Genomic DNA, 26,563 nt, shown 5'->3' on the forward strand with positions numbered 1-26,563 from the left:
TCAGGTAACTTCCGGTTGTATTTTGTAATCATTGCCTACAGTTGTTGGTCATTTGTCACTTTGCAACCCACCTTCGTCCCAGTTCTTCCTTTCATGTTGTCGGCAAGGTCTGAGATCAGAGCCATGCAACCAAATACATTTTGCAGCACACAGAATTAACTTCTTAGTTTATTTTCTTAGTGCAATGTCACTGCAGTCACGTAGTGTAAACAGGACGATCGGTGTTGGCTAGATAAATAAATACAGCCAATTTCTCACATTCTTAAATAGAAAATAACTCCAGTTCATGGTGTGCTGCACTGCTGTCTTTCTTTACTTTTTTCATTAACATAATGTATGATGCTATAAAATATTTGGGAAGTGACCCATCATTTTCACACTGCTGTACTGTTTTTTGTGAGGCAGGCACTCTTATTGCACTGTATAGACTATAATATATTAATACACAATATAAGTTTGGAGGACACTACAAAGTGGCTTAAAACTCATTGTAAAGTCCACTACACAGTATGTGATAAGTGACAGACAAGGTAAATACTAAACACCAACATGCTAGCTTCTGATCTTTTAAATTGGCACACTCCTTGGCTTTTAAATCAGAATGACTTTGTACTACTTTTATTTGTCTTATTTCTTACTCAAATCTTCTAATTTTATGATTCTTTTTCTTAACTTTTATTATGTCTTCCTATGTTTTTATATCATTTGATAATCTTAAACGTACAGCACCTTGGTCAACAGCTGTTCTTTTAAACGTGCTATATAAATAAAATTGACTTTAGCTTCGCTACTGTGAGAGTGCTTAAGTTAGCATTTAGTTTGCTGCAAGCTGCATCTCTGTCTAGAGTTCCAGAAATTGGAATTCACTACCACTGCTACTTATGAGTAGATATAAGTAGCGCTTCATTACCTTGCTCCCCCATATATATCTGATCTAGAATTCTGGCTACTGGTAAGTGGTGTCTGGAGCGATTCTGACAAAACAATGCAGGTTATTAATGTAACCGTACATTTAACCAATCAGTGATGAACCCAGCCATGAAGATCTCTGGGGGTCTTTAAAACCATCTCAGAAACGTAACCTGAGATTTAAAAAAAAACAAAAAAAAAACACAGCGTGACAATGTATAAAACAAAAGATCTTTGAAGTTTTTGTTTAATAACGTATAAACTAAAAGACAGAGTTGAATGTCATTCTTGTTATTGTAAAGGTGTGTGATCAAACTTATTTTTTAATCCACTACAACTCGTCATTGCTCAACATACGACCTTACTCACTGCAAGTGTGACAACACACTGTACCAGCGGACACGGTAAATTCTGAGTCACTGTTTTGAATGACGATGTTGCATAACATTGACTGCTCCCCATAGACGATGGTAGTTTTGTTTACTGGTCCCATTCCAGTGTGTGCGGGTTTTAAACAGTCCAAAAAACAACAACAACAACAAAAAAACAAGACAAAATGTTTTTAGACGCTTTGCACTTTCCACTGATTAATGAGACGTAACCAGGAGGCCCTGATCTTTTAAGAGCGTGGAGTAACATGATATACTGAAAATACAGGAATGGCCCACTTTGTTTCTACAGTACCACTATTAAACTGAAAAGAGTGGAAGCAAAACATAATTTCCAGTTTTCTATTATTTTTGCTTAAACACAGCTAAACAAAACAACCGAATCTGATTTTTTTTTTTTCTTTAATTACTCATATTTGCAACAGCAAAAGAGTAAGCTTTCATCTGGTAATACCAAACAAGAAGATGGTAAAACTCCTAGGAAAATATCTCTTTGCCAACAATGGCACAAAGCCACAATTACTGTGACCAATCAGGGTGTAGGAGGTTAAGAAGGAGCACTAATTGTGTTGCCGTGTCTGCATGAAATCCACTGTAGCTGCCTTCTCTGTTTGTTTTCAGTTTGTAATACAAGAAGTCAGCATTAACCAAGCAGGAAAATAACAGGTCTGAAAAACAAATCTGTTCTTAAGACCACAGAGGGCTGGCTGAGGAGGTTGCAGGACAGGTTTGTTGAGCCTCAGGGGCCTGCAGATCCCATTCAGCTTCTGCAATCGGGCTCTCTCCTCACTCAGCTCCTACAGCGCAGACGGTTACTGCTACATAAAGCACATAAACTCTGTGAAATGTGTGCAATCCTGACAGGCGTCCAACATATCCCAGAGCCCTGTCACTCTCACCTAGCCAGAGAGAAAAAACCCAACGTGATGACAAATCCTTGAGCTTTCACTTGTAAAGCAAACGCATCGAGCTGAAGGTAAGTTTAAACAAGTGTGCGTCCACTGCTGTTTTGGGTGCTACACGATACACATTTTTGTGTTTAAGAACACATTATTCACCTGGTTTTTGTTAGGAGGGAGGAAAAAATGGAAGACTGGAAACTGTGATGAATATGTCATCAGTCAGCTTTTCCATGTAATCTTCAAATGCCAGATTGCTCCTTTTCAGCCCCACCCCATCCCGTCATGGCCAAGTGACTGTGCTCAGTTGCAACACACACACACACACGGTTTAACACCCTCAGGTGTTCTGTGCTGATACACTGTAAAAACACTAAGTTCTGAGGCACCTTTTCTTGAATGCAGGAAAACCTCTGATCTGCATTTATTTAATCACTTCCACTGCAACCATTTCTTTTAATATTAACTTAAATACACATTTGTCAGTGCTGCATTAGTAAATCACTACCTTTAGAACTTGAGCTCATAATCACATGATTATGCAAAATTTGAACACTTCAACTTTTTCGAATGTGCGGTTTTGCAGCTTTTCTTTGTCACATGTTTATTTGTATTTGAGCATTTTCTGACTTTATTTGACAAATTAGATAAAAACAAAACTGATTGATAAAAAAAATCATCAGTTCAAGGCTTCAAATCAAGTAATTTGAAGACACTAAACTCTTTGCAGAGTACAGAGAGGTCAGACTCGCGACATCAGCAGCTTATCTGAGCTCAGATTGCAATACACTTTAGTTTAATGGGAATTCTCAAATCCAATGTTCTAAAATAATCCACAGGTCCAGATTTTAGAAGCATATGCCTTTTTAGCCCATTTATAATTTCTTTATATGCAGTAGATTTATACAATTTTATTGATATGTGATGACGTGTAAGAAACCTATTTCAGCATTGTCCACAAAACTGCGTACCTTCAGAAAAAATGATTAATTACAGCTATGAATAATAATGTAGAGTAGATTGGGATCGTCTTTGCTTATATTTCCCAACATGCCTTGCATTAAATTCTGCTGAAAACATTTGATTTTCTGTATGAAATTCATTATAAATTTACTGCTGTTATCAGGTAAAATCCTATCTTGCTCCATCTCATACATAGAGTACATACAACTTTCTCTGAAAAGTTAACCAAAATAAAGGTTAAAAAACATTTTTTTTTTTTTAACTACATGAATCCACCAAAACTTAACCGAACGGCCTGTTTTTAGAGTGCAGAGGAGGATGGCAAAGAGATTAACGGCTGAGTGAACTCGGACACAGTTCAAGTGCCAAACTTACTGTAAGGTGACTCTGTGAAGGCAACAGCACAAACACATATGGACACACACACGCAGAAGGAGTCATCGCACCTTCTGTTACTATTACTCACACCGAGTCATCGTGCAAAGAAAAGAAGCTTATCTTTCATCATGCAAGGCCTTTCAAAACACCGCACTATCCCACTTATCAAAACAATTTTTAAAAGCGGTTGCACAGATTTCAGCAATGCCAGGAAGTACAGAAATGTAGCTTAGATCATTTCTGGTGTTGGTTCAAATGGTGTCGAAGTGACCGGGGAGTGTCGGCGGCCGCACGTGTGCCAGAGTCGGAGCTCTAGACGCCTCCGTACAACAGGAAATGCCAATGATGGTACCTTTTGCCTCATGGCAGACTGAATGCTGCTGGAATGTAAACTCCGTCCACATGCTGACATTACTGCCATCAGCCTGTCTGCAGTGCTGAAAAATCACTTTACGTTTACTGTGCTCGAGTACGGTTTTTAAAAAGTTGACTCTACTGCAATTAATAAAGGAAAATAGTTCACTTTTTACTCCAGTGTATTAACCTTCCAGTCATTGAGTAAGGTCATTTATGAAGCAGACTGTTATCAGAATAATGTTTCCAGCATGAATCTGTCATTCTGCTTCACCAAGAACCTTTTTTCTTACATGAATTCTTCCATAGGTGTGGCACAAATTATGGACAGTTGTTTGAAACAGATTATAAGGCTTTTATTTTATTGCAATTTGTAATTTATGGGTAACTATTCCATAACAGGACATCTCATTCTGACAGTGCTCCAAATACTTTTAAGTGTTTCACCCCCAAATATCTGAAATATTGCCAACATCTCCAAAACAGATGTTTGGTCTGATTTTAAATCAGATGGATGGAAGTAACAATTGGAGAAAACAAAACAAAAAAAAAAAACCCAAAACACCCGACAATGACGACTTCACTGAAATCTGTTTGACCCGGCCTGTTAGTGATGCTGGCCTTTAACCTACGCTGTATGGACTGTGATCAAGTGAGTTTCTTGTAAACTGAGTAGAGTTTTTTTTCCAGAAGGTGAAATACTCATAAACGCGCTACAAGTGACTCTTTGTGTATTAGCATCATTACTAAACCACAACATTTCAAAGAGCGAATGCAGTTTGACATCTGCAAGTTAAAAAAATACTAAAACACACTTAAAATGCATTTAATCTATGTCATGTTTGAAACTCTGGACTTTAGCTTGGTGGAAGATTAAAGCGCTGGCATCTGTAGTACCTTGTGCATAATGAGCGCTTTTGTGTGGTTAAACTGAAGCTGTTAAGATTTTTTTGTCATCCTTGGGCTGCAGAAGCAAGTTGTTAATGCAATCTCGCCTCTCCCTTTTGATGTATTAAAAAATGAGCTATTATGCTTATCTTTACTCTCTATCATGATTCATGTCAGCCTATAAAAATTTAATTTGTACAAAATTAACATAATTTAGTTTTGAATAATGCGTTAAGTGTATGCAAAGTTAAAGACCTGATGCTTCAGGCTGTCAAGCTTCCTTACTTAGAGCCAACAAAGTTGAGTGAGTGCAGCTCACAGGCTCAAAGGACAAAGGAAAGTAGGCTTTATGAGAAGGAAGCTTTAACAGGGGCTAAAACTGTGAGGCAGAATATTCATTCAGTATGAAAAAAAGGGATTATTTGGAACAGTGACTCAAGCTAAGTTACTTTGAGATTCATCACAAAACTACAGATGTTGAAATGTGGATAACAGCACCCACGATAGCCAGGTACACAAACGCCTCTCAGCCTTGCTGCCAACGCAGTCTCTCATTGTGTATTTGAGAAAAAAAAACAAACCCATTCCCACACCCCAGTCCTGGCTTTTTCTCTGGAACTGCAGAACCAGCCCATCTTTCCATCAATTTCAGGATCAACTGCCCTGCTGTTCTCTGTAAAGTGTACTCTAGGTTATTCTATTGATTGTTTTCACAGAAATATTACACCCAAAAAACACTTTAGGCTTAAGTTATTTCCATGTGAACATAAAACAACATATCCTCGTGCTCGTCCCCACAGTATTGAGCGTTTTGATGACAAACGTGTTGTTTTAACCACTGTTAATGTAATTTTATGCATATAACTACCAAATATGTGATAAATGTAATATATGATATAGGATGTAAAATAAATTTGGCAAAAATAAAAAAGTAAGGCTGTTATTAGGTCAGAAAGGTTATTATTTTGAAAAAACAAAACACTTAACTTCCCTTTATATATCATTTCCTGAAGTTCTAGAAAGACTTGCTCATAGTAAATCCAGCGACTCTTTTCATTTATCAGAACCAGTGTTATCTTCCTTACAGGTAGATAACAGAGCCATTACTCTTACTTAGAGGCTGTAGGTAACACCAGTGACTCACATGTATAGAAAAGCCTTATCAAAAACTGCTCATTAAGTTTGTTTTGCATAGCTTATTGATATTTTAGGCAAATATCGTGTTTTCTTCATCATTATTAATCATCATGTCCTCAGATGGTTCATCGCATCATTTATGTTACTTATTGTTTGTCACATCTTATAAAATGTGTGATATTTGACACGATAACTTTACCTCACTGTCTACACGTGCTGAAGAGACCGGGGAAATAATCAGTCATAAAAACCTTTAACACTGCACAAAGAGCAACAAAGAAGCAACACCAGTGACAAAAAGACAGCATGTGCAAAGAAAATGAATACATTTTAATTTGAAGACATCTCGTCATCCTAAAAGCGTCTCTATAGAATGACATAAAACAGTCAGGACCAACGTTTTTCACTTCTCTGAAACTCGACAAGCAAGATTACTCATCAGTCAGAGCACCTTTCTGAAGAACTCCCCCCATCCTGCCCCCATAAGAAGTTCGCTAAGGAGCTCACAGACGAGTTATACAAATACTGTTGTACTAAAAGAAATTGTTTTACAAAAAGTACAAATTTATATCTGTGATTAATCTCCGCAATGCAGACCTTTTTAGGTGGGTAACTGCACACGTTGCAACTGAATCCCATTTATTCACTATTCAAACACAATAGCGTGATTTTTGAGCGTATCAATGCAGTGAGGACTGCTACACTTAAAAGAGAATTTCCATCTGCATGAATTTATATTTAATGCTTGTACTCTGTTGTGAGGGTGGCAGGAAGATCCCAGCACACAACAGATAAAGCAGTGATGACAGCTATGATGTTTAAGAAGTCTCACAGAACTTGACATGCATTTTAGATATTAGTGTCACAAAAACTTTCACATCTCAACCAATAATAAAGCTGAAATTATAATAACAGGTTCTAAAGCATAGAGAGATACTCATCACAGAAATGATTTACTTAGAAGCCGTAAAGCAAGACACCCAAGAATGAGCTTTGACTCAGAATTTAACTGAAGCACGGCCTCCGCTCTCTACGAGTGACTCAAGGAAACTGATGCTTGCTTTCTTATCTGCCAAACTCGACTGCTGTAACTCTCTGCTAATTAAAAACATTTTAATGTACTACAATTCATTCAGAGCTCTGCTGATAGGTGTAATGTGTTCTGTCCTTCTATTTTTAAGTCTCCACATCATTTTAGTCAATCAGTACAGAGTATATACTTCATAAACTGGCTGGCAGGAGGTCTGCTGGTTGTTAAAACTGCAGCTTTTACCTTTTGTCCTCCTGCTGGAAGACCTGAAAGCATTTGCTTTACAGACATTATTTATCTGTAGTTATTCACTTAATTGCACTTAATTTCATTTTAAGAGATTTTATTTTTTTAATGTACTTTTTTCTGTATTTCATCTTAATGTTGCATTATTTAATTTAAACTTTATATGTTATTGCATTAATATTTCATCTACTTTTTAACTGTTTATTTTTATTGCGTACTCTCGCTTACAGTTTGCTTCAGTTTCAGCTTACAAACTGTTTCAAGAATATTACAGAATGGTTCAAATTTCATTTCATGTTCTGAGTTGTAGGAAACGTCATGTTGAACATCAAAGTAAAACAGATCTGCTAAATTTTAAGTTGAAATCTTTATATGACCTTAATTTAGCAAAGTTTACAATTTATAATCTTAGAACATGCCACTAAGGACGCCCTGGATTATTTTTCAAAAGTTGTACAAAGATTTTTCCATTATGTTTGAAGAGACCGAGGTCCTAGTTTTCACACTTTGCTGCCCGTTCCACTTCACAGGCTGGCTTATTCAAAAGTAACCCTGAGAACAAACCTGACTCGAAGTAATGAATCATGAATCAAAGTCTAAACACAGCACGTCTCAATTCATCATCACAACTCTACGAAATCAAGTCTTTGCCACGGTCCAAGTGTTTCATACTTGGAAAAATCAATTATTAACTGAAGTGAGGATGGACAACGGCAATCCTTAATATCAAGCCTCAGTACAAACTATTCATTTAAATGCTCTATTTTACATTCAGTTGGGATACTAGGGCTGTTCGATATAGCGATATATATCGGATGATGATATAAAAACGTCTATCGTTTCATTTTACGCTATCGTTTGTTTCGTGGTGTCGCAAAATAAACTGTTTACGGAAATATTTTTTCATCGTTTTGATGGTCACTGTAGTGGCTATATTAATTTTTAAAGTTCTCTCTTTCTCTTTTATTTTATATAACCACACTACAGACGGACAAGTGCCTGTTTTTATGCTTTGTGGTTAGCAACAACGACGGTAACAGCATTGCGTGTCCGCTTGTTTATGTTCCACATAAACCTTTCACAATAAAGCTCAAGATCCTGTTCAGACTTTTCAAAATAAACTGAATCACGTGAAAGATGCAGAGTGTTTACGGATGAGAAGTAAAAAAGAGCCGCCAGGTGCTAAAAAATAAACCTTAGACTCAAACGTTAGAACAGGCTTTTCCCCGCAGCACGCTGTGTAATAAATACTCACAAAGAAAACGGCGGCCTTTACAACTTATGTCTAAAAATGTATAGTTTCATGCATCGGTTAAAACACTCGACTCCAGCTACATGACGCGCAGCTGGAAACACTTCACGCAAGTCGAGCTGCCCGAGATTCACAGAATTTACAGATTTTGTTACATTTCTGTGATTTATATCGTTATCCGACGATAGAATTCTTATATCGGGATATGAGAGTTTGGTCATATCGCACAGCCCTATGGGATACTGTTACATTTTCAGCTGTATAGATCTGTGTGTTGACACCAGCAGTACATCGGGTGTCAACACACAGACACACACACACACCAGGGAGGTGATTTCCCACTTCCATCATGAAGCGTCAGTATTTATACCAGCACAGTGGGACAAGATTGCACTCATTCACAATCACCTTAACAGGTGGACCTGAGCAGCTGTGATCCTGTGTGTGCATTTTATTCAGATGTTTCTTTTTCACACGATGTTGAAAACACAGCTGACGCAGTTTTAACAGCAGGTGCTTCCTGAATTCTTGAAATGGTTAATGTGTTTAAAAAAAGCATTTTTGCATGTAGGCAAACAGGCACACAAACATTTTTGATGCCTAATCGCCACTTTGGCAGCGTTGGCCTTCAGAATTCACGAGTGCTAGTGAGGAAATTAGTAGGTTAAGACTAAGCAAACCAAAGCTACTGCTCAGTTTTTAGGCTTTGTAAAACAGAGCAAAATAGCATAAGCAGTAAGGATTCTGCTGCAAGCATCAAGATGTGCAACCTGAACTATGGAGGCAGCTGTTAGCCACATCTGTCCACATCTACTGCTAGCGCTGCATGCTCCTTCAGCTGTTTATGATGCTTGAACACATGAAAATGACTTCATTGACAAGGACTGGGTGGTGCTGAGGGTCATTTTGACCACAGGGAGACACAGATTGAACTTCAGATTTAGCAGGAAATCAAATTCTTAACTGCACATTTCTCTGAGATGTGATGTGTTTATATTCTGATGTTATTTATAACTGGCTGTTGGTCTGTTATGACACTAAATTGTCTGTGTTCACTGTGTATGAGTTTAACATATGCAATAGGAATTCAAGCTTTTACTTAAGCTAAAGATTGAAGCTTTTCATCCACCATCCAGCATCACAGTGCCACCAGCAGGTTTTTGAAGAGTGGACAACAAAACTCCCCTCCAGCAGGAATTTCATCCCTAATGTGATCCGGTGAGCACCAGGAGCACAGATCCATACCGAGACTCCCGTCACAGCTCCAGCTGTGATTCTCTTCAAATCAAACACCGGCTGCATTTCATCAGTACGTGCCTGCGCGTCTTATAAATCATGGCCCAGAAGGCTCTGGCTATGCAAGCTGTGACAAACAAATTCTGGTTTGCGCTTTCTTTGAGCTTCGTGTTGAGAAAATATTTACTGTGCATGTAAAGTGCGTGCAGGGGGCGGCCAGTTCATGTCTGCTGAAGGTTAGCAACGGCAGACATCTGGTGAAATTGTAGCCCACAGCTGTCGCCAGCCTGACATCTCCTTGCTCTCAAATTTATCTCCCACCGCTGGGACATGTGCGTACGACATGCCAGCCATATCGAGGGCATATTTGCAAACCGCGAGGAGGTTGCTGGGGACACAGTGGCTGACACGAGGAGCCCACAGGCTGCTGCTCCTGCTGCTTGGGTGGAGGTGGGTCGGGGAGGAGGGAGAGAGAGGCGGAGTGCTCACTTAGGGTCAAGCCTTCGCATTCTTCCCTCCTGTGCCGGAGGTCAGGCTGGGGGACAGATAAAGGAGGGCTGAGACTGACATCTTAACCTCACTCGTAAACTGCTCCACTTGGTGAGGAAACAGGCCCACAGGGCAGAAACAGCCACTGGCTCAGACCAGTGCGGTTAACATTCTTAGAGGATAATAACACTATTTTGACACATGGGTCATGTGAGGTGTGTTTTCACACTGATGCGCTGAACAGTTTTGTATTTCTGAGGGGTTTTTTATTTCTTTAAGCCTAACTGAAAAACGCCTGAAAGTGCTTTAAAAATCCTTAAAACACGCCACAACTGGAAGAGGAGATAAAGTACAACTATAGCATTACATCAGGGTCGTAGTTGAGAAGGATATGGCCAATTTAATTACTTTATATGCATCTTATATTATAACAGTGCACCACCAAATTATACAGTCCAAACATTTACTTTGACAAAGTTCATCTTTGGGAATAAAATACACAACTTCACACTGATATGACATAGGAGTATGAAGTGAAATGGAAATACTGAAAAACATTAATCATCACAATAACCACAACATAAAATAAAATATAAATGAATGTGAAATAAATGTAAACACATACACAAACATTTATAGATGCAGAGCAAAAAGCAGTTTTTGTTACACTTCCTCTAGTGTTTTAGTTAGTTTAGACAAGGTGTATGCAGTTATCATTATTAATTATATACTAACTTGTCTATTGAAAAAGCATTTATTTTCTTTGCATGCAGAGAGAAAAGTAGGTTGGAGTGAAATTCCTTGTTTGTGTGTACAAACTTGGCCAAATAAAGATGATCTCTCTCTCTCTCTCCATATATCTATCTATCTATCTATCTATCTATCTATTAGGGCTGCACGATTTTGCATAAAATGAGAATCACGATTTTTTGGCTTAGAATTGAGATCACGATTCTCTCACGATTTTCTTTTCCAGTATAAATATTTATTGCACTCATTAACTGCACATCAACTTCGTAACAGTTGAGACTGAACATAAAAACAATAAATAAACATAAAAACAACAAACATCTCACATTTTGTCATTGCCGCAAAATGTTGTACTGCTTGAAATTCCGTCTCCACCGTTGCTCGACACTGCGTGTATAGAGCAGGTAGTGCAACAATAGAAAAATAGTTGCGGGACGGCACTGTGTAGCGTTTGTCTAGGGTGTTGATCATTTTCCTAAATCCCTCGTTTTGCACAGTGTTGATGGGAGCCATATCTTTGGTCAGGTGATAAGTGATAGCCTCCGTAATTTCTTTGTGCCTGCGGGAGTTCGGCGTGTATAGGGAAGCGCTGTATAAGGTTCCCGTTATTGATGTTTGGGTGGTTGACCGGGACGGATTTTCTCCTGTCACTTTCTCGTCATCCCTGACGTGCTCTCCGTTGTTTTTTCCCTGCTAATTTTAGCATCACACGGCACAACTTCTGTATCACGTGGTATAAGGCTCCGCCCTTGTCATTTGTTGAGCAGGAAGAGTGAGCGCTTGTTTTCATGCAGATTGTCCCAGATCAAAATGTGGTACAATCGTCGTCGTCTTTTTTTTTTTTTTTTTTTTAAATTGTTGTCATTTGGAAATGAGATCGCACATAAGTATGAATCGAGATCGCGATTTTCTAACGATTAATCGTGTGTGTGTGTATATATATATATATATATACACACACATATACACACACATATACACACACATATACACACACATATACACACACATAGATAGATAGATAGATAGATAGATAGATAGATAGATAGATAGATAGATAGATAGATAGATAGATAGATAGATAGATAGATAGATAGTTAGTAGGGGTGCAACGATATTCGTATCGATATTGAACCGTTCGATACAGTGCTTTCGGTTCGGTACGCATATGTATCGAACAATACAACATTTGTAATTTATTTTATCAATTTTCCTTCTGACGATGCTGTCTGTGTTGAGCGCTCAGTGAATCTGTGTTCGACTACTCTGCCTAGGCTGCACTGTCGAGCGCAGATCCACTGAGCGCTCCACACAGACAGCATAGTCAGAAGGAAGAGCACAGGGCAAGCTAGCGAGACAGAAGTAAGCTCTCCCTGCAACAGGCAAATTGAACCTCATTCAGATCTGGCGTTTGGAATTATTTTGGTTTTCATGTGACGTATGACCCTGAAGGTAAGCGAGTCATGGACTAAAGTAAAACAGTATGTTGGATGTGCCATGCAATGCTCAATTACATTGGTGTGAACTAGTGTGTTAGCGCAGTTAGCTCGTTAACGTGTTGGCCGTCTAGCCCCATGCACGGAGCGATCGGCGGTAGCTCGTTAACGGAGATTTGCCGTGTTGTGGCGTTAAGGTCATTTCAACGAGATTAACCTGAAAGCACTAGTGGGAACACAAAGAATATGACTGCACATTTACGCCGACATCATCCTAGTGCAAAGACAAGTGGAAGCAGACAAAAAAAAGCAAGCATGCTACTAACTTTAGCCGAGTCATTTAGACAGCTGTTAGCACATGATTCTCCTTATGCTGCTGAGAATATAGCCCAGAAGAAGCGGATAGTATAGCTTTTATTTTGGAAAGAGCCATTTCTCTGTAATAAACTCTCTTTTCCAAAGATGAGTGATTCCTCAATCAGATACAGGGCTCGCAATATCGCTAGCCCGACGTCCCGGAGCTAGCGATTTTTTCAGTCGGGCTACCAAAATCTATCTCTTCCCTGCCCGTCGGGCTATTGTAGGAAAAATATATGTCAATGCTTTTGCATTCTTTCAGAAATGTAGCTGGGTAATTATGTCATTGGCATCGGTGAGCCACTGTCAATATGTGACATATTGAAGTCGCGTTTGAATTTGCGCTTGTTTTTTTGCTTTCACTTTGCAATCGTGCGAACTGTGTATAGAGAGCGACAGCACTGATCTGTGAGTGATGATAATTTGTGCACCAATTCCTCTGACATCGTCTTATTAATCGTTAGCTTACTATGCAAACATGACAAGTGAAATCTCCCGCAGCTTAAACATGTGAGAGGTTGATCGCGCAGAGAATCGCTGAGCTTATGTGAGTGCGTGTGTAAAAGCATTTCAGTTCTGCTGAGCCAAATAAGACAGGTCAGGGTGAAGAAGTGACAGCCAAAGAAAAGCTTACCACAAAACGGAAAAGTTATGACAAATCAGACTATAAGGCAAAAAGAAAGTGCAGCTTTATGGTTTCATGGACAAAAGAATTTCTGTGGCTGCAATATGACAAGCTAAATAACCAGGGCTGCACATAAGTGGTCCGCAGGTGCGCATTCGCTGTCAAAATAAAAAACACGCACAAGGGTTAGGGTTAAATTTAAAAACTATACTTTTGAGTTAAAATATATATTTATAATTTTAATAAATGACAAATTAAAAATGCATGAACATTTTTTTTGTATCGAAAAAATATCGAACCGTGACACCAAAGTATCGAACCGAACCGAACCGTGAATTTTGTGTATCGTTGCACCCCTAATAGATAGATAGATAGATAGATAGATATATCTACTACTACCAGCCAAAATGAAAAAAACAAAACAAAAAAACAACCTGTATCAGTAGAATGGGTGGGTTCACTGTGGTTAAGAAGCTGCTGTAAAGTGTTAAGCTCAGTGTAAACCACAGTGTAAACCAACAGTGACTGTTGCTTTTCTGCAACCCTGAACACGCATTAATTCTCCCACACCTAAAGGAAAACTCAGTGTAGCTCTCCATTTAAAAAGGATCTTAGTACATGTCCGCGAAATGGAGCATTTAAAGGTCAGCAAAGCCAAACATCTGGATGGACTTTGACACAAGCACCTGACTGACCGGGGGGAAAACAAACTGATGCCCAAAGAGAAATCAGTGATTTCCATGTTCAGACTAAACATGGATTTGAAGATCGGCAAGTTGACAATTGTGTCCAACATCAGGCTAGCAAATTATCCTAATTAGTCTCTCACACTATTTCATCCACAGAGATCAACTCTATTTACACTAATCATGAATAACATAACAACCACTGACAGGTGAAGTGAATAACACTGATTATCTCTTCTTTATGCCACCTGTTAGTGGGTAGGATAATATTAGGTAGGAAGTGAACATTTTGTCCTCAAAGTTGATGTGTTCGAAGCAGGAAAAATGGGCAAGCATGAGGATTTGATAAGTGCCAAATTGTGATGGCTAGACAACTGGTTCACAGCATCTCCACAACTGCAGCTCTTGTGGGATGTTCTCGGTCTACAGGTGTCAGTATCTATCAAGAGCGGTCCAAAGAAGAAACAGTGGCGGATCAGCGACAGGTAAAAGGCGGCCGAGGCTCACTGATGAATGTGGGAGCGAAGGCTGACCTTTGTGGTCCGATCCATCAGATGTGCTACTGTAGCTTAAATTACCAAAAACAGTTCACGCTGTGTATTCTGACAGAAAGTTGTCAGAATACACAGCGCATTGCAGTTTGTTGCGTATGGGGCCGTAGAGAAGCAGGCCAGACCATGCTGACTTTGGTCAACCACTGAAAGAAGCAACAATGGACACATGAGCATGAAAACTAGACCAAAGAGCAATGGAAGAAGGTGGCTTTGAGATTGTTGCAGACCAACAACTGGTTTGACGAGCACATCAGCGAGTTTGAGGTGTTGACTTGGCCCCCAAATTCCCCAAATCTCAATCCAAACGAGCATCTGTGGGATGTGCAAACAAATCCAATCCATAGATGCCCCACCTCGCGGCTTACAGGACTTAAAGGCTCTGTTGCTAACATCTTGGTGCAGATACCACAGCACACCTTGAGGGGAGGAGTAGAGTCCATGCCTCAATGGCTGTTTAGGCAGTAAAAGAGGGACCAACACAATATTAGGCAGGTGGTCATAATATGGTGCCTGAGGTTAATATTTGAATTAATCTTATAAATAATGGTTCCCACTCTTCAGTTAGCTGTACAGTATGGTTATCTGCTTGACGTGTATCTGCTATTGTTGGACGCTTTCACAGGTCCACTAGAAAGTAAACTAAGGGTTGGTGGCACTGAAGCACTTTGAACATACATCAAAAAATGTGGAGGCATTTAAAACTGTAAAACATAAACTCACATGAGAGGCCTCAGATGTGATCACTGATAACTTTACTGATGCCCACAGCACATAATTGGACTTCCAAATAGCTAACAGCACACAAAAGGCAACGTGAAAATAAAACTTACTATCACGTATCAACAAATATACATTAGGGATCGTGACATCCATCGTCTCTATGTACAGCATGTACAGTATGCACAAGGCAGCAGGTGGCTGTTTGCCCATGTTGGCGAGCAGGTGATCGTTAAAAGCAAAAATGAATGGAATCCAACATTAATTAAAGCTAACGATAAACTAATGTAAATAATAACTCAGACAACATAAATCAAACACAATGTTTTCCATTGCAGCAATAAAATATTATAGTGAGCGTCAGATTGCAGACAGCTATGACATGCATGTGTATGAGGACTTAAATACGAATGTGGGTTCAGTGTGTGTGTGTGTGTGTGTGTGTACATGTCTGAGGCTCGGGCCGGTCCCTGTGCAGGCTCTGCTCATTCTCCTCAACTGCAGCCTTTCCAGGAGCTTGTCATCGGTGCTTAGTCCCACCACCGCTGACCGTCTGCCCTGCGTCTAATGGGGGCATCCTAAAACAAGAGGCGGGATGACTGACACGGCAACACAGACTCACTCTCATACCCTGTCTGACATGCGAAATATGGAAGGGAATGCAGTCCTCATCAACCCACCTCAGCCAGTGAACAACAGCCAGTGTGGTGATTTTCATGTATTGCACAAGCTGCAAGTACAGACTGGAAATAGAGCTCAGTCAGCACACTTTCACTTGACATTTTGAAACATAAATCATATCAGTACACTGTGGCGAGGCTGAATTAAGTAATAATGACAAGCTAACAATCAGCATTTATGTTTCAAATTATTCTTTCCATCATCTGGACATAATTTACACAGGACTGTCTGACAAATATCTCATCAGCTTCTGTGTTGTGTTGACTCATTTCATCAACCCTCAGCCCACATTTCTCCAGTCAGCTTTAAAGTCAAATCAGAAATCAGATATCACAGTTTCTTTTCTTTTTTTCTCTTCTCAAACAACCCCACGTGATGACATGACAAAAATATCACTATTTCGTTTAAAAATAAATGCTATATATGAGTTGTTTTTCAGGCAAAACTGTATAAGAAGACGGATGAAACTCTCACATTTGATACTTTCAAAGAAAGCAGAAGCCGGGAGCCACTTTAACTCAGCCGCAAACTGGAAAGTGTTTTAACACATTTCTGTTTCCACCCTTTAAAAAATTAAAGAAAATAATTTAGCTGACTCTAGCCTCACACTTGTGTGTTGAAAACTGGAACCAGCATGATTCTTTCCTAAACAAATACCTACCACCTCCAAAAGCCTGCAGACACACCTGCTGTTTCCTCTGCGCTCAACGAACATGATATCCTGCAGCTTCCGGTTAGAGCATCAGGCGTTCCCAAGATCCGGGAGAGCCATTCCACTTCCTGTTTATCCAACCGCACAGAAACGGGCTGCAGTTCAACCAGAGTTGCAACAGGGGGCGCTTAAAAGATGGTCCTACATGAATAATAATAAAGCGTATTAATGTCGTATGCTTTACGACATCAATACAATGTCACATTGACAAAAGAAATATAAAAGGATTTTTTTATCAATTAATTTTTTGATAAAGGATTTTGAGATAAAAATCAAAATACTACTTTAACTTTGTCGTAAAAAAAACCAAAACAAACAAAAACAAAAACCCCAGGAATTATTCAAATGAAAATTGGCCTTATACACCTTCGCACAAGATGCCTCACAAAATGAAATTGGAGGTGAGTTAAAACATGCAAAATATAAGGGAAACATTTAAGACAACCAGAAATTTCTTCTCTGATCACTAACTCATCAGGAAAGTGTTTACTGAGGTCAGAGGTCAAGTACATACGAGACATTTGGAGTGTCGCCCCCTGCTGGCAAGTGCAATGCACACAAGTCTACAGTATTTCCATGTTGGTTTCATTTATCAGACCCAAAAGCCACCTGCAACTTTTGTACTGCTGTAAAACTGCAACAGAAACTCACACATGTAAGAAACATGACAGATTAGCAGTGGCCGTTGCCGGATGCAATAAAGTATCTCCCTTGTGTTGTGGCATCAGAAAATTATTTCACGACAATCCGAACCTACAAAAAGAAATAAATGAAGAAGAATTCATAACATGATCAAAGATTGCAGAAGAAAAATGTCTTTCCACGTGAAATCTGTATTTTGTTCTACATCTTATGACCACTCACTATGAAAGCAGATATCCAGAGAGTAGAGGCTTTTAGTATTTAAAGTTCCTTGGCTATAGTTATGCAATATGCGCATAGAAGGTTGGGTTCACGCAGGAACAGCATGTGATGTGGAAGACTCATTATCAAAACTGTAGAATCAGCAGGCATGTCAGTAAGGACAAAAACCCTTGGAAGCTTTAAAGACAAGCTTAAAAATTAAGAGCATTGTGCTAGCATGTGTTACAATTACTGGACAATGGAAAAAATATAAGAACAGCTGACAGTCAGAGTCATTATAGAAGTCATCTAAGAGGTAAATCTGAAAAAAAATATATATATAATAACCAATATCCAGTTTTCCATAGTGAGTAAACAAGAATGTTAAAAACATTATTAAAAATTATTGTGTCCAGCCAAGAATTTCTTTGACACTCAAATCCCATTCCATTTCTGTATATTGAGTATAACCAGTTAATCTGTCAGCACCAGCGACATTAAAAAAATTCTTTCTGAAGAAAATGTCCCATAATTACCAAAGAACATTTAGATTTGAGTCAATCCATATAAGAACTAGTTTTTAAAAAGTGCACAGTATCTTTGCTGTTCCTATGACTGCATCTCGGATGTTATTCCTGGGATCTGCTAGAGCAACACTCGCCCAACTTGGAGGCCACAGTACTGACTGCATGTATATATATATGGAACGAGAGAGAGATTGTGAATAAATTGCAGCAATTCCTATTTAATGTCTAAAATGAAGGGGGGGAAAGTGTTGGTACACTGGATGTTTGATCTGTTTCCTGAGAATTCACTGGAGAAAACTTCAAAAAGGTGCATTCTGGGAAAACTTTCACGGCTCATATCACCCTGTGGGATAGGTGGCTGATCAGAACAAGTTGGAGCATGTGAAAGGTTTCATTTTTACCTACGGGTGATACAAGGCCCATCTTCTAGCTGCTTTCTCTTCTATGTCACAACAATTTTCTAATACTGTCCTTTTTTAACACTTTCATGGCTGAAAAATGGAAAGACACATTGGTATTTACATGCTATAGTTAGGTAACTGATTAAACAACTTTTTCCAAAGCTAAAGTTTTTGTTTTATTTATTTTGACTTTGAAGGCCAGTCAGTGAAAATGGTGATAGTCTGAAGGGAAATAGCTTCACTAAATATGATCACGTTATTTTACACAAATGCTTTAGCTGATTCTGAAGAGCTCAAGTGGGAGGCAATTACATCTTAGAGAGAAAAAAAAAGTTGGAAATGAAATTGTTATAAAAAAAAAAGTAGGTTGACTTTAACATTCAGTATTAATCCAAAAAGAAAACTGTCTTTTAAATGTTTCAAATGAAGCTGCTCAGTCTGTCTCTGAAGGAAATCACACAGTAAAAAAAAGGACGTGTGGAAGTTTATTCGTTATGATTTAGCAGTTATCCTTCAATCAGGCACTTGTGACATGATTAAAAGCTTCTAAGAAATTCGGCAGCCCTGAGGTCAACAGCACAGCACAGGGCTGTGAGTTAAGTGATGTTTTTCACTTCTTTAGAGTTTTGAATGCGCAAAGAATAAAGACAAATTTATAGGTAGGAGAGTCAAATGGAGGTTGCACATTTCTTGAATGTCCAGCTCAGCTTTTGTTTTCCATAACAGGAATCCAGGGTGTGTTCGGAGCTGCAACATTCTGCATAGTTGGGAGTGTTAGTGGATTTGACAGTTCTCCAAGTGTCCCATGGCCCTGAGTTCAGCGAACACACTCCAGACACAACAGTGACAGCTGGGGGAGGGATAAATAAAAACAGTGTCTCTAGCTCCGTTACAAGACGGTAGTCCAGACAAACAGCCCGGTAGCCTGTGTGTGCGCGCGCGGACACATCCGCACACAGCGCCGGACATGCGTGAACAGACACGCACGCGCCTCCCCTCACACGTTCGCTCCTTCACACTTACTGAATTCACCGCTGCAAGGGCAACAGATGGACAAACGAGAGAGGCGAGAAGAAGGGGAAAGCGCCACAGAAGATAATAAATGCTGTTGGACTTGGCCCGTTAGCAACCGGCATTCCTCTGACAGGTGTAACATGTTTACCAAACAAACAAGCAGCGCGCATGTCAGAGAAATGAAAATGGTGACTTGAGGTTGCATGACCTGTGAAAAGAAGCCTGGTATCCATGCTGGCATATGTATGAGAGCTTTGATGGTATTTCAGAGAGATGAGAAGACTGCGTGCCACACCAGGATTGCAAGAGTGTCTCGCAGAATTTGTCTTATGTTACTGGCCTCAAGCATCCCAGGCAGCTCCGGGGCCATCCGGGGTCACAGGCGCTGATGGGCAGTTTTTAAGCTTCTCACTTTGACGACTACATTCCACTTCAGGGCAGAAGGAAAAATCGTCTCGCATCACAATCAAGCAAAATAACCACTTGGACCTGTCGAGCCAGACATGGGGACTTCCGCTCTGGATTACAGTGACCTTGACCTCCAACAAAACAAGTTATACCCAACCAACCCTTCAACAAGGATCACGATAACAAGCCAATATAGTAGTCACCGATTTCATTTTGTTCCTATACTCGTCATGCATCTTTATTTTCCATAATAAGACTCAAACATATGCCACAGAGCAAGGGACTTTTTTATAGACCTCATCACTCTTTGTGTGCCAAAGCTAAACACACTGTCAGGAGACCATGGCTGCAAACTGCCAGTTGATTAGTTTGATGTTTTACTGGTGGAAAATAATTGGAGTGAGCACAAGTCATATTTTCTAGCCCCAGGCACAGGCTTACCTTTCCAGAAAGGAATGCAATCATTAGCTTTGAAAGTCATTTATCTTGTGAATCCATGTGCTTCGCTCTGACAAAGTAATGATGTACTCTTACTACACTGCACTGCGCTGTGTGCGGAAAGAAAAGTGAGAAGAAAAACAGTTTAATCGCTAACACTCCCAACGTAAACCTCTTGTTTAATGTAAAAGGTTGTGAATAAATCACACTGTCGTTCAAGCAGAATTCAGTTTATATCAGCTACTCAGGTTTTATCAACCCCAAAAATCACATTGATCGATATTTCATGTCAGTAGTAGATTATATGAAAGATGTTACTTTACTTTGCGAGCAGGAACCAAAATGTGTTCCGGCTAACTTGTGTGTAAAAAATGAGCAAATATTTAGTTAGAGTTAATCATGTTACAAAGTGGAGGCTGCTTTGTGTTATTGATAATTCATCATGGATGTCCCCTTTGGTAAAACGTGAAAGCAATAATAACAAGTCAAATATCTTTTCTTTTCATATGTCGTAGTAGGGTCTACATTTACAGTAAAACCTGAATGGATTCAAGCTAAGAACCGACCCCCATTCAATCAGGAAGGTCTAATATTGAAATTCCGTGAACTGTAAAGATTAATCTTGACTATGTCCAATGCAGCTTTGCACATCCAGTAGCAACAATTTGAATTTTGAAGTAAATGTCACGGCTGCCGAGGTGAGCCGTGTGGAGTTGGAAAAAGGACCCAAGAGCAAGCAGTGTATGAAAAGATTAGTGGAGTTTATTTACAAGGTGTCAGTGGCAGGAACAGAAAACGAATAATGAGACAAACTAACGGAAACCTAAACTGGGAAAACTAAAGAGCAACTAGAAATCCACAGGACACGGGGTGAAAGGCAGAGAGACGCAGACTGACGGAGGATACAAAAACGCAGAGAGACACAGATGAATGCAGAAAAGCGCGGACTTACATGGAGTAATACAGACGAACTGGCAACAGGCAGGAGAACACACAGGGGTTAAATACACACCAGTAATCAGCGGATAAGAGACAGGAGGGCAACACAGCTGGGAGAAATCAGAGCTGACGGGACAGGGGAAATGTAAACTGAACACACTCACATCAGACATGAACCTTCAGAATAAAACAGGAAATTAACAGACAGAGAACCAGACAGGACACTGAACTTGACAGGCAGACTCATGAGCAGACACAATAACACCATGGACAGACAGAGGGAACACAGAGAAGTGGGAGCAGGCAGGCAAAGAACAGAAACCTAACAAATGGCAAAAATAACAACAGAATACACACTCGGAATGAACAAAAGCATAAGGAAACACAAACACTGAGTGCTCAGACTCAGGACCATGACAGTACCCCCCCCCCTCAAGGGCTGGCACCAGACAGCCCAACAGAAACACAAAAACGGACCAAAACCAAAAAAAACCCCCCACGAACCAAAAAACAGAAAACGACCCGACCAGGGCGGGCGGTGGGGGTCCAGGACGGAGGGACACAGTCCGAAAAGGCCCAGACGGACAAGGTCAGGGGGCCGACCCGGAGGCCAAAACAGTTCAGTTCCGGGGGCCGACCGTGTGAAAGGCAGCGGCAGTGGGGCAGGTCCGGAGGCCGGCCACGCAGTAGGCAGTGGTGTGGAAACAGTTCTGGGGGCCGACCGTGCAGACGGCAACAGCGGCGTGGAAACAGCTCTGGGGGCCGACCGTGCGGACGGCAACAGCGGCGTGGAAACAGCTCTGGGGGCCGACCGTGCGGACGGCAACAGCGGCGTGGAAACAAGTCCGGAGGCCGGCCACGTGGAAGGTAGTGGCGGCGTTCAGGAGGGCGTTCACGGTGGCGGAGATGCCCAACAAGCGGCCTGGCAGATGACCGACGATGTGGAGGTGGTAGTAGGGGACCTGAAGGCTGCGTGGCCCCTGCAGCCCCAGGCGAAGCGGAGGCTGGACCAGACGAAGCCGACGAAGCCGACGAGGACGCAGAGGCTGGACCAGACGACGAGGATGAAGACGCAGAGGCTGGACCAGACGACGAGGATGAAGACGCAGAGGCTGGACCAGACGACGAAGATGAAGCAGAGGCTGGACCAGACGACGAAGATGAAGCAGAGGCTGGACCAGACGAGGATGCAGAGGCTGGACCGGATGAAGCCAAAGCAGACGCTGGACCAGGCGACGAGGATGAAGCCAAAGCAGATGCTGAAACCGGACCAGGCGAGGCCGAAGACTCTGAGGCCGCAGCAGGCGAGGGTGATGAGACTGCAGCTGGTGATGAGACTGCAGCTGGTGGCTGGACGGGCTCCTCGGGCCCCCCAGCTGACGAGGCAGATGGCTGGACGGGCTCCTCGGGCCCCCCAGCAAAAACAGTCTCAGAACCAGTGGGCACTGGAGCCCCTGGCACACACAGAACAGAACCAGCAGGTGCGGAGACCTCTGGCAGGAACGCAACAGAACCAGCAGGCACCCGGGCCTCTGGCAGGAACGCAACAGGACCAGCAGGCACACGGGCCTCTGGCAGGGACAGGACAGGACCAGCAGGCACACGGGCCTCTGGCAGGGACAGAACAGGACCAGCAGGCGCGGAGACCTCTGGCAGAAACAGAACAGAACCAGCAGGCACAGTGGCCCCTGGCAAACACATAGCAGACTTCAGCTGCCCAGAGCGTTGACTCTGCTCAGGCAGTGACAGCTGGGTGCAGTCCTCAGCTGGCTTCTTGACCTCCAGGGATCCAGAATCAGCTGGGGGCTGAACCCCGGCCTCTGGGGAGGCCCTGGAGTGTGTCGCAGTCTCAGAACTGGCCAGCTTTTGAGGACTGTTGACAGTATTGTTAGATTTGTCTCTCTGCTTGTAGTGGATGGGCGAGGAGCAGTGTCTTTCGGGTAGAATTGACTTGTATGGTTTTACAGGTGGAACAACTGACACAGGATGCAGGGCTGGTGGCTGCTGAACAGGAGGCTGAACTGAGGGTGACTGACATAGTGGTTGTGATGACAACGGTGGTGGAATTAGAGACTGAGCTTGAGGCCGCGCGGCTAACTGAGCTTGAGGCTGCGCGGCTAACTGAGCTTGAGGCCGCGCGGCTAACTGAGCTTGAGGCCGCGCGGCTAACTGAGCTTGAGGCCGCGCGGCTAACTGAGCTTGAGGCCGCGCGGCTAACTGAGCTTGAGGCCGCGCGGCTAACTGAGCTTGAGGCCGCGCGGCTAACTGAGCTTGAGGCCGCGGTTCAAATGAATAAACAGTCCTAGTATTATCAGAGCTGGTGTTAATGGTCTCTGGGTTATATGTCACAGTTTTAGCAGACCCTGGGTTGGCTGACACGGGTTTAACAGTTTCAGAAGAACAACAGCCCTTTGCTTTCACTGAAGTCTTAAAAATGCCAACCTGGGAGAGATCGGTTACCACGAAGGTACAGTGGGGCAAAAAAGTATTTAGTCAGCCACCGATTGTGCAAGTTCCCCCACCTAAAATGATGACAGAGGTCAGTAATTTGCACCAGAGGTACACTTCAACTGTGAGAGACAGAATGTGAAAAAAAAAAAAAAAAAAAAAAAAAAAAAAAAAAAAAAAAAAATCCATGAATCCACATGGTAGGATTTGTAAAGAATTTATTCGTAAATCAGGGTGGAAAATAAGTATTTGGTCAATAACAAAAATACAACCCAATACTTTGTAACATAACCTTTGTTGGCAATAACAGAGGTCAAACGTTTACTATAGGTCTTTACCAGGTTTGCACACACAGTAGCTGGTATTTTGGCCCATTCCTCCATGCAGATCTTCTCGAGAGCAGTGATGTTTTGGGGCTGTCGCCGAGCAACACGGACTTTCAACTCCCGCCACAGATTTTCTATGGGGTTGAGGTCTGGAGACTGGCTAGGCCACTCCAGGACTTTCAAATGCTTCTTACGGAGCCACTCCTTTGTTGCCCGGGCAGTGTGTTTTGGATCATTGTCATGTTGGAAGACCCAGCCTCGTTTCATCTTCAAAGTTCTCACTGATGGAAGGAGGTTTTGGCTCAAAATCTCACGATACATGGCCCCATTCATTCTGTCCTTAACACGGATCAGTCGTCCTGTCCCCTTGGCAGAAAAACAGCCCCATAGCATGATGTTTCCACCCCCATGCTTCACAGTAGGTATGGTGTTCTTGGGATGCAACTCAGTATTCGTCTTCCTCCAAACACGACGAGTTGAGTTTATACCAAAAAGTTCTACTTTGGTTTCATCTGACCACATGACATTCTCCCAATCCTCTGCTGTATCATCCATGTGCTCTCTGGCAAACTTCAGACGGGCCTGGACATGCACTGGCTTCAGCAGCGGAACACGTCTGGCACTGCGGGATTTGATTCCCTGCCGTTGTAGTGTGTTACTGATGGTGACCTTTGTTACTTTGGTCCCAGCTCTCTGCAGGTCATTCACCAGGTCCCCCCGTGTGGTTCTGGGATCTTTGCTCACCGTTCTCATGATCATTTTGACCCCACGGGATGAGATCTTGCGTGGAGCCCCAGATCGAGGGAGATTATCAGTGGTCTTGTATGTCTTCCATTTTCTGATGATTGCTCCCACAGTTGATTTTTTCACACCAAGCTGCTTGCCTATTGTAGATTCACTCTTCCCAGTCTGGTGCAGGTCTACAATACTTTTCCTGGTGTCCTTCGAAAGCTCTTTGGTCTTGGCCATGGCGGAGTTTGGAGTCTGACTGTTTGAGGCTGTGGACAGGTGTCTTTTATACAGATGATGAGTTCAAACAGGTGCCATTCATACAGGTAACGAGTGGGGGACAGAAAAGCTTCTTACAGAAGACGTTACAGGTCTGTGAGAGCCAGAGATTTTCCTTGTTTGAGGTGACCAAATACTTATTTTCCACCCTGATTTACGAATAAATTCTTTACAAATCCTACCATGTGAATTCATGGATTTTTTTTTCACATTCTGTCTCTCACAGTTGAAGTGTACCTCTGGTGCAAATTACTGACCTCTGTCATCATTTTAAGTGGGGGAACTTGCACAATCGGTGGCTGACTAAATACTTTTTTGCCCCACTGTAGGTAGGCTTAGCGAATTAGCTCCCACTGACACACCCCGAACAATCCCGGAAGAAAAAGTCTTAAGGTCCGAATTGGAACTGTTATCCTTCCTACTCACCTCAGTCGGCCGCTCTGATATCCTGGGGTCCGACTGTGGCGAGGGGCGTCGACGGCGTGAGTGCTGATCCCCATTTGAAGGCTGGATCGACGGGCCGGGCAGGACACTCTCCGTCGGGTCGGGGAGTGAAGCATGAGTTGCAGGGTGGGTGGTAGCAAGGGGGAGAAGATGAAGCTCGTTCAGAACAAAATTCTGTGTGAGCGGGTGAAGTGAGCTGAGCAACCAGGGGAGACCAGAAAGTAAGCGCTGTAGCCGAACAGCTATGCTTTGGCGGAATTCTCTCCCCTCATGCTCCAGCCATAGGTTAATTAATTTGTCCACTGAGTACATAATGTCCTCCCGGAGCTCCTCGGGCGGGTTGACTGCTGCTGGGTCCATAGTGGCCGGTTCGTACTGTCACGGCTGCCGAGGCGAGCCGTGTGGAGTTGGAAAAAGGACCCAAGAGCAAGCAGTGTATGAAAAGATTAGTGGAGTTTATTTACAAGGTGTCAGTGGCAGGAACAGAAAACGAATAATGAGACAAACTAACGGAAACCTAAACTGGGAAAACTAAAGAGCAACTAGAAATCCACAGGACACGGGGTGAAAGGCAGAGAGACGCAGACTGACGGAGGATACAAAAACGCAGAGAGACACAGATGAATGCAGAAAAGCGCGGACTTACATGGAGTAATACAGACGAACCAGCAACAGGCAGGAGAACACACAGGGCTTAAATACACACACCAGTAATCAGGGGATAAGAGACAGGAGGGCAACACAGCTGGGAGAAATCAGAGCTGACGGGACAGGGGAAATGTAAACTGAACACACTCACATCAGACATGAACCTTCAGAATAAAACAGGAAATTAACAGACAGAGAACCAGACAGGACACTGAACTTGACAGGCAGACTCATGAGCAGACACAATAACACCATGGACAGACAGAGGGAACACAGAGAAGTGGGAGCAGGCAGGCAAAGAACAGAAACCTAACAAATGGCAAAATAACAACAGAATACACACTCGGAATGAACAAAAGCATAAGGAAACACAAACACTGAGTCCTCAGACTCAGGACCATGACAGTAAATTTCATTTGCATTTTGGAGCA

At 41.9% G+C, this 26,563-nt stretch overlaps 1 long non-coding RNA gene across 1 annotated transcript; it reads right to left on the reverse strand.

Moving 5' to 3' along the window:
• Nucleotides 1-15,456: 15,456 nt before the first annotated feature.
• LOC143415143 (uncharacterized) lies at nucleotides 15,457-16,790 on the reverse strand. Its single transcript, XR_013095753.1, has 3 exons — nucleotides 16,663-16,790; nucleotides 15,976-16,038; nucleotides 15,457-15,873 (listed from the first exon to the last, which is right to left on the reverse strand). It is a non-coding gene; the product is annotated as an uncharacterized LOC143415143 (long non-coding RNA).
• Between the last annotated feature and the right edge of the window lie 9,773 nt (nucleotides 16,791-26,563).

Source organism: Maylandia zebra, linkage group LG23 (assembly GCF_041146795.1).
Source record: "Maylandia zebra isolate NMK-2024a linkage group LG23, Mzebra_GT3a, whole genome shotgun sequence".
NCBI classification, from domain to species: Eukaryota; Metazoa; Chordata; class Actinopteri; order Cichliformes; family Cichlidae; genus Maylandia; species Maylandia zebra.